The sequence below is a fragment of the Heterodontus francisci genome, unplaced genomic scaffold (assembly GCF_036365525.1).
Source record: "Heterodontus francisci isolate sHetFra1 unplaced genomic scaffold, sHetFra1.hap1 HAP1_SCAFFOLD_43, whole genome shotgun sequence".
Taxonomy (NCBI): Eukaryota; Metazoa; Chordata; class Chondrichthyes; order Heterodontiformes; family Heterodontidae; genus Heterodontus; species Heterodontus francisci.
In genome coordinates this window covers 14731054-14738924 of record NW_027141852.1, presented here as the reverse complement: position 1 = coordinate 14738924, position 7871 = coordinate 14731054, and the positions used below count along the sequence as shown (strand labels likewise).

The 7871-nt window shown below is 45.3% G+C and overlaps 1 non-coding gene across 1 annotated transcript; it reads left to right on the top strand.

The window, feature by feature from the left end:
• Positions 1-7447: 7447 nt before the first annotated feature.
• trnat-agu (transfer RNA threonine (anticodon AGU)) lies at positions 7448-7521 on the top strand. The gene has a single exon. It is a non-coding gene; the product is annotated as a tRNA-Thr (tRNA).
• Positions 7522-7871: the final 350 nt, after the last annotated feature.

Genomic DNA, 7871 nt, shown 5'->3' with positions numbered 1-7871 from the left:
AATGGGTGCTTGGAGCTTAGAGAGTCATCTCTCAACAGGCGGATCGATAATCTATGCACCAAGAAAAACAAACTCAACAAAGAAGACACCAGTCCTTCGCATCACAAGCTGGAATGTAAGGACCATGTGTCCTGGCCTTACCGACAACCTTCTGCAGGTTGATGACACACACAAGACAGCTGTGATGGACAAAGAACTCACAAGACTCAATGTGGACATTGCTGTTCTGCAAGAAACTAGACTCGTTCAAAGTGGATCCCTCAAAGAGAAACACTACACCTTCTTCTGGCAGGGGAAAGCCCAAGAGGCAACTCATGAGCATGGAGTGGGTTTCACAGTAAATAACATGCTACTTGCGATGAGTGAACCACCCGCAGTAGGCTCAGAGAGACTTCTTACTCTTCAGTTGTCAACAAGCGCGGGCCCAGTTAATCTCATGTGCATCTATGTGCCGACACTCACCTCCACCCCAGATGTCAAGGATCAATTCTATGTGACACTTGACACTGCCATCAGTAGAATTCCCAGCACTGAGGGATTGTACCTTCTAGGAGACGTCAACGCAAACTTCGATACTGACTATAGCTTGGCCAATGAGCTTAGGGCACCAGGGGATTGGCAAGATCAACAAAAATGGACAGAGGTTGCTGGAGCTATGCTGTCCCCATGGATTCTGTGTGATGAACAGCTACTTCCAGGGATAGCTGTGCTACAAGGTGTCCTGGAGACATCCGAGATCATGCCATTGGCACCAGCTAGACCTTATCATCACCAGACGTATCACCCTCAGCAGTGTCCTCATCACGCACAGCTATCACAGCGCTGACTGTGACACTGACCATTCCCTGGTGTGTAACAAGGTCAGGCTTCAGACAAGGAAGCTTCATCCATCCATGAAGAAAGGTCGTCCTCTGATCAACACTTGCCGAACCACTGATCCAGAAAGGACCCAGGAGTTCCTCAACATCCTCGATCAGGCTCTTTCAAACAACAATGCTCAAGGCCTCAGTGCAGTGTCAAAGTGGAATCATCTGCACACCACCATCTATAACTCTGCACTCACTGTGTATGGGAAAAGAGATGGGAGGAATGCTGACTGGTGTGAGGCTTATTGGACTGAAATAGAGTCAGTTATTGCAACTAAGAGGAGAGCCCTCATGAACTACAAACCAGTACCCAGCTAACAACATCTAGATGCTCTCAGAGCTGCCAGAAACAAGTCTCTGCAGACTGCTCGGCCCACCTCCTTCTGAAATCTGTCTTTGCAAAGCAGGTGTGGAAGCGATGCAGTGGTTTTTGTCGAGGTTCATCCCAAGCAGCTCGGTAACTCAGGAGTCTGTGCTCTACGGCTGTTCCCAGGGACGCACACTGAGACAAACATCAACTGCTGCTGGAACACTATCAATTCAGTGAAAGACGTCCTTTGGTCTGCCCGAAACTTGCTGGTCTTCCAGAGCAAAGAGTTGTCCACGACCGAATGTTGCAGACTGGCACATTCCGAGGTCCAGGACTACGTGCTGAGGGACGCACTAAAGCTTGGGGCAGCCGCAGCAAAGGCTCAATGAGGAAAGACAACTGTGTAAGGTCCCCCCACCAAGCTGAACTGAGGAGCTGGATCCATGGGAAACCACTCGAACTGTATTGGGAAAATTTTCATTTGCTGTAAAATGTAAAAATGGATATGGCATGACAAATGAAATGGAAGGGTTGTGAGGCAACTCATGATTGTATTGAAGGAAACTGATCTCCCTTGCGCTGTTTGCATTTTTTGACTTGGTGCTGTTTGAAACTGTTCGGTCATGTATTTTTTACAGATTTTTTATGAATAAAGTATATTTTGGAAAATTTAAAAAACTGCTCGGCACTGCACCGATCAATACTGGTTAAAACTCTGCGGCAGCATACAATCTGCTGCTGAATCTGGGGATGCTAGAGGGATGTATGAAGGAATTAAGAAAGCAATGAGAGCAGCAGTAACTAAATCAGCACCTTTGAAGACAAAGACAGGGGTGATCATCACTGAACCTAACAAGCAGATGGAAAGGTGAGTGGAGCATTACCTTGAACTCTACATAACGGAGAACATTGTCATTGAAGTAGCTCTCAGCGCCATTCCAGACTTCCCTGTCATGGAGGAGCTGGACAGTGACCCCACCATAATAGAGCTCAACAAGGCCATTGACCATCTTGCCAGTGGTAAAGCCCCGGGAAATGATGGTATTCCACCTGGAATCATCTAAAGTGGAAAAGCAGCTCTGCTGCAGCATCTCCATTAACTTCTGTGTCTCTGTTGGAAGGAAAGATCTGCACCTCAAAACATACGTGATGCAAGTATTGTCACCTTGTACAAAAATAAGGGGGAATCGCAGTGACTGCAGAAATTACCGAGGCATCTGCTTGCTAAGTATTGTGGGGAAGGTCTTTGCTCGCATTTCTCTGACCGGATTGCAGACCCTGACATCACACATCTATCCTGAGTCTCAGTGCAGCTTCAGAGCTGGCAGATTGACAGTCGACATGATTGTCTCACGTCGGCAGTTACAGGAGAAGTACTGTGAACAGTACAGACCACTCTACATTGTCTTTATAGACATCACCAAGGCCTTGGATCTTGTCAGCAAAGAAAGACTCTTCAAACTGCTATGGAAACTAGGCTGCCCTCCTGAACTCTTGGACCTCATCGCTTCTTTCTACGAAAACATGCACAGTTCTGTGAGTTACAATAGAGCAACATCAGACGCTTTCACGATCAGCAGTGGGATAAAGCAGGTTGCGTCCTGGTGCCAACTCTCTTCGGAACATAGGAGGAGTCCATTCAGCCCGTCCAGCCTGCTCTGTCATTCAATGATCATGGCTGATCATCTACCTCAACACTGCTTTCCCATGCTATCCCCATATCCCTTGAAGTCATGAGTATCAAGATTTCTATCAATTTCTGTCTTGAACATGCTCAATGATTGAACTTCCACAGACCCCTGGGGAAGAGAATTCCAAAGATTCACCACCCTCTGAATGAAGAAATTCCACCCATCTCAGTTTTAAATGGCCTATCCCTTATTATGAGACTATGTCTCCTGGTTTTGGATTCACCAACCAGGGCAAACATCCTGTCTACATCCACACTGTCACACCCTGTAAGAATATTGCAAGTTTCAATGAGATCACCTCTCACTCTTCGAAACTTTAAGGAATACAGGCCCAGTTTCTTCATTGGACAATCCCACTATCCAAGGGATTCATCTGGTGACCCTCTGCTGCACTCCCTCTATGGCAAGTATATCCTTCCTTAGATAAGGAAGCCAAAACTGGACACAATGCTCCAGCGCGGTCTCACCAAGGCTCTGTACAATTGCAGCAAGACATCTTTACTCCTGTTCTCAAGACCCTTTGTGTGAAGGCCAACATACCATTTTCCTTCCTAATTGATCGCTGCACCTGCATGTGAGCTTTTAGTGTCTCATGAACAAGGACACCCAGGTCCCTTTGGACATTAACAGTGCTTAAGCTCTCACCATTTAAGAAATATTCTATCTTTCTGTTTATTCTACCAAAGTGGATAACTTCACATTTATTCACATTATTTTCCATCTGTCATGTTCTTTCCCATTCACTTAGCCTCTCCAAGACCCCTGGAAACCTCCTTGTAACCTCCTCAAAGCTCACATCCTTTACAATTGGCATATTCTTCTCCATGCTGCTATTTTACAGTTTCAGTGACTCAGATGGGGGTGTACACCTGCATACCAGAGCTGACGACAAGCTGTTCAACTTGGCAAGACTGCGCGCCATGACCAAAGTGGGTAAATTCCTAGTCTGTGAGTTGCTCTTTGCTGATGACGCTGTGCTAACATCCCATAATGAAGTTCACTTGCAGCAGCTTGTAGATCGCTTCTCCCTGCCCTGCAAGGAATTTGGACTGGTGATCAGCATCAGGAAGATCAAAGTTATGGGTCAGAACGTAGAGACTCCACCTTCCATCAACATCGACAACCTCACTTTGGAGGTTGTCAACAGTTCACATACCTTGGATCAACAATCACCAGCAATCTGTCCCTTGATACTGAAATCAGCACCAGGATTTCCAATGCTGCAGCTGTCATGTCAAAGTTGAGAAGACGAGTATGAACCGACAGCAAACTGATCGAAAATATAAAGCTCTGCGTGTACCAGGCTTGTGTTCTCAGCACCCTCCTTTACAATAGAGAAGCATCAACAACTTATGCAATTCAAGAAAAGCAGCTGAACAGCTTCCACCTCCGCTGCCTCAGATGGATATTGGGCATCTCCTGGCAGGACAGAGAGCCGAATGCGGAAGTACACCAGCGTGCAGGGATCTGCAGCATGTTTGCCCTCTTGAGTCAGCGGTGACTCTGTTGACTGGGTCATGTGTGCTGAATGGATGACGGTCGCCTTTCCAAAGACACGCTCTTTGGTGAGCTTGCTATCAGCACGAGACCAACAGGTCACCCACGTCTGTGATACATGGACATCTGCAAGAGAGATCTCAAGCTGACTGGGATTGGAGTCGATGCATGGGAAGTCCTTCCTGCTGACTGGAATTCCTGGAGAAAGGCATTCAGGAAGACCATGGGAAAAGCAGAGGACAAAAGAAATGACCATTTGGAGGGAAAGAGAGCCCAGAGGAAGGACAAATTATCAGTCGACCTCAGGCCAATGATATTCATCTGTACCAGCTGCGGAAGGGATTGTCACACGCGAGTCGTCCTCCACAGCCACAACAAATGATGTTTAATACAGAAGTGACGTACACCCTGGGTGTAGCCCATCGCCTTCCGAGACGGACGGTTGCCTATTACAATTACAACTACAGCTACAACTACAAGAGCGGGCCAGAGGCTGGGAACTCTGCGGCAACTAACTCAACTCTTGACTCACCAAAGCCTGCCCACCATCTACAAGGCACAAGTCAGGAATTTGATGGAATACTCATGCCTGGATGAGTGCAGCTCCAACAACACTCAAGTGATTGACACCATCAGGTCAAAGCAGCCCACTTGATTGGCACCCCATCCACCACCTTAAACATTCATTCCCTCTAGCACCAGTGCAGAGTGGCAACAGTGTGTAACATTTACAATACGTACTGCAGCAACTTACCAAGCCTCCTTCAACAGCACCTTCCAACCCACAAACACTACCACCTAGAAGGATAAAGGCAGCAGACGCATGGGAACATCACCACCTTCAAGTTCCCCTCCAAGTCACACACCATCTTGACTTGGCACTGTACCGCCATTCCTTCACTGTTGCAGGGTCAAAAACCAGGAACACCCTCCCAACAAGCACTGTGGAGGTGCCAGGGGATTGAACAGTGGCAAATGTGACTTCCTATTTCAACAAAGGGTGTAAGGACAATCCAGGTAACTACAGGCCAGTTAGATTAACAGCAGTGGTGAGTCAGGTTTTAGGAACAATAATTAGGGAAAAAAAGCAACAGTCACTTGGAGAGATTTGACTTAATTGAGGAGAGTGAGCATGGATTAATAAATGGGAGTTCATGCTTGACTAACTGCATTTTTTGATGAACAAACAGGAGGATGATGGATTTTAAGACAGGATGGATGGATGGATTAAGAATGGATGAGAAGGTACCACATAAAAGGGCGGTGAACAAAATTGAGGTTCATGGAATAGGAGACTCCCTGTCCAATTGGATAGAAAATTGCCTTAAGGACAGAAAATAAAGAGTCGTAGTAAAAGGTTCTTTGTCATACTGGAGGATAGTCGACAGTGGGTGTTCTCCAATGGTCACTGCGAGAACCACTGCTTTTCCTGCGATATGTAAATGATTAGGATCTTGGAATATGGAGTAGAATCTCAAAATATACCGAAATCACCAAACCTGGAAGAGTGGTAAACAGTGAGGATGAAATGACCTGCCTGCAACAGGACAGTGATAGGCAGAATGGGCAGACAGGTGGCAGATGGAATTTAATATGACTTGTGTGAGGTGATGCACTTGAGCAGAAGGAACAGGGAGAGGCAATATATACTTAATGGCACAGTACTAAAGAGAGCTAAAAATGGTACTTTTTGCAAATGGCTTGTTGGTCTGGGGGTATGTTTTTCACTTTGGGTGTGTGATTGGATAGCATGTAAAAGGTCCTGTTTTCAAATCCTGCATGACCTCTACTTCATTTGTGTTTTTAGTTGAAGGTCATGTATTGGTTGCAGCCTTACAAAAAGCGGAGTTGACTTTCACACGGAGCCTATTTAGGACCAGAGAACTGGATTCAAAGAGCCTGTTGACAAAATTGAAATGAACTAAATGTACAGATTGCCAAGTGTGTGTATGAAGGTGAAGCAGTAACTGAGAGCTGGATCCAAAAACTACAGGACTGGGTTCTGGTATGGAATGGAATTCTTCTGTGTTTCTGTTGTTTGTCTTGGATTAACTCATCGATTTTTTGTTTTTCACTTTGCCGATGCGTTTGAATAATTGTGGATCCTTCTTCAGGGTATTTTCTTTCACCAGGTAGTTCTGACCTCTGATGATGTTGATCGTAATCAGCTTCAACTCGCTGATAGTTTTGGAAGTGAGCAGATTTCCTTTGCTTGAGTCTACAACATGTAACTCACTCTGACATGTGGATCCATGGCAGGATTTGAAAGCTGCCCCAGCATCGGAGCATACATTGCATCCAAACAATAAGAGACCGAGTAGAAGTGATAGTTCAGTCAGTCGAACATGAGACTTTTCATCTCAGGGTTGTGAGTTTGAGTGCCATTCTGTTTCTCCATTTTCTTAGGCTTCACTAGCAGAGAGTACAAGGAGTGTTTGCAATGAAATTCAACAACAGTATGAGAAAGTCTCACTTTGATTCGGGAATCTTATCTCTCTGCAGCATCTCACTGTGAAAGATTGAACTTTATCTCATTTCATTGTCAGCTCAGAGTCACTGCGGCTCAGTGGGACTTCTGGCTGACTCCCGCTTCACAATCCATCAGCACTGAGAAAGCAATGGGGAATATTACTCACATGTTGTGTTCTGTAACCTTTTGGAAAAAATTGAATTATGTATTTTCTTCCAAAACATTCATTCTCAGTTCTGGGAAAAATAGAGAATATGATTGACTGTATCAGTAAGTGGGAAAAGTTAAAATATTCTGTGACCAGTGGAGAAATGGGATGAGAATAAATAGTAGCAAAATACTGCGGATGCTGGAAATCTGAAATAAAAACAATAAATGCTGGAACCACTCAGCAGGTCTGGCAGCATCTGTGGAAAGAGAAGCAGAGTTAACGTTTCGGGTCAATGACCCTTCTTCGGAAGTTCCGAAGAAGGGTCACTGACCCAAAACGTTAACTCTGCTTCTCTTTCCACAGATGCTGCCAGACCTGCGAAGTGGTTCCAGCATTTGTTGTTTTTTTTTGAGAATAAATAGTGCCCTTCTCTGATTTCAACTGCACAAGCACTTTCAATCTGGCTCTGTAGCTTAGTTGGTTACAGCACCTGTCTAGTAAACAGGAGATCCTGGGTTCAACTCCCAGCAGAGCCTTATTACAGTGTGCTTTAGAAGTTTCCTCATCAATAATTTTATCCATGTCTTGTGAACTTTGACTTCGAATTCAAATTACATAATGAATTTCAGTCACAGGAGAAAACAGCCATTGTGAAGGATCTGAGTTTGGAATGGCTGTTCCTCCTTGTACAGAAATTCAGTGCTGATATTTCAAAGGCAACTTCTTTCATAGAAGTTTGTTCACAGATGCATTCAACCTGGAAAAAAGCTCGACATTCATCTCACTGAAGGAAAGTGTGACCGTGTTGTCTGTTTCAGAGTGTTTCTGTCGTTATGTGTTGCTTTCAACCGTGACTGGGACATGACGCAAGCGAGAGGGTTGAGCC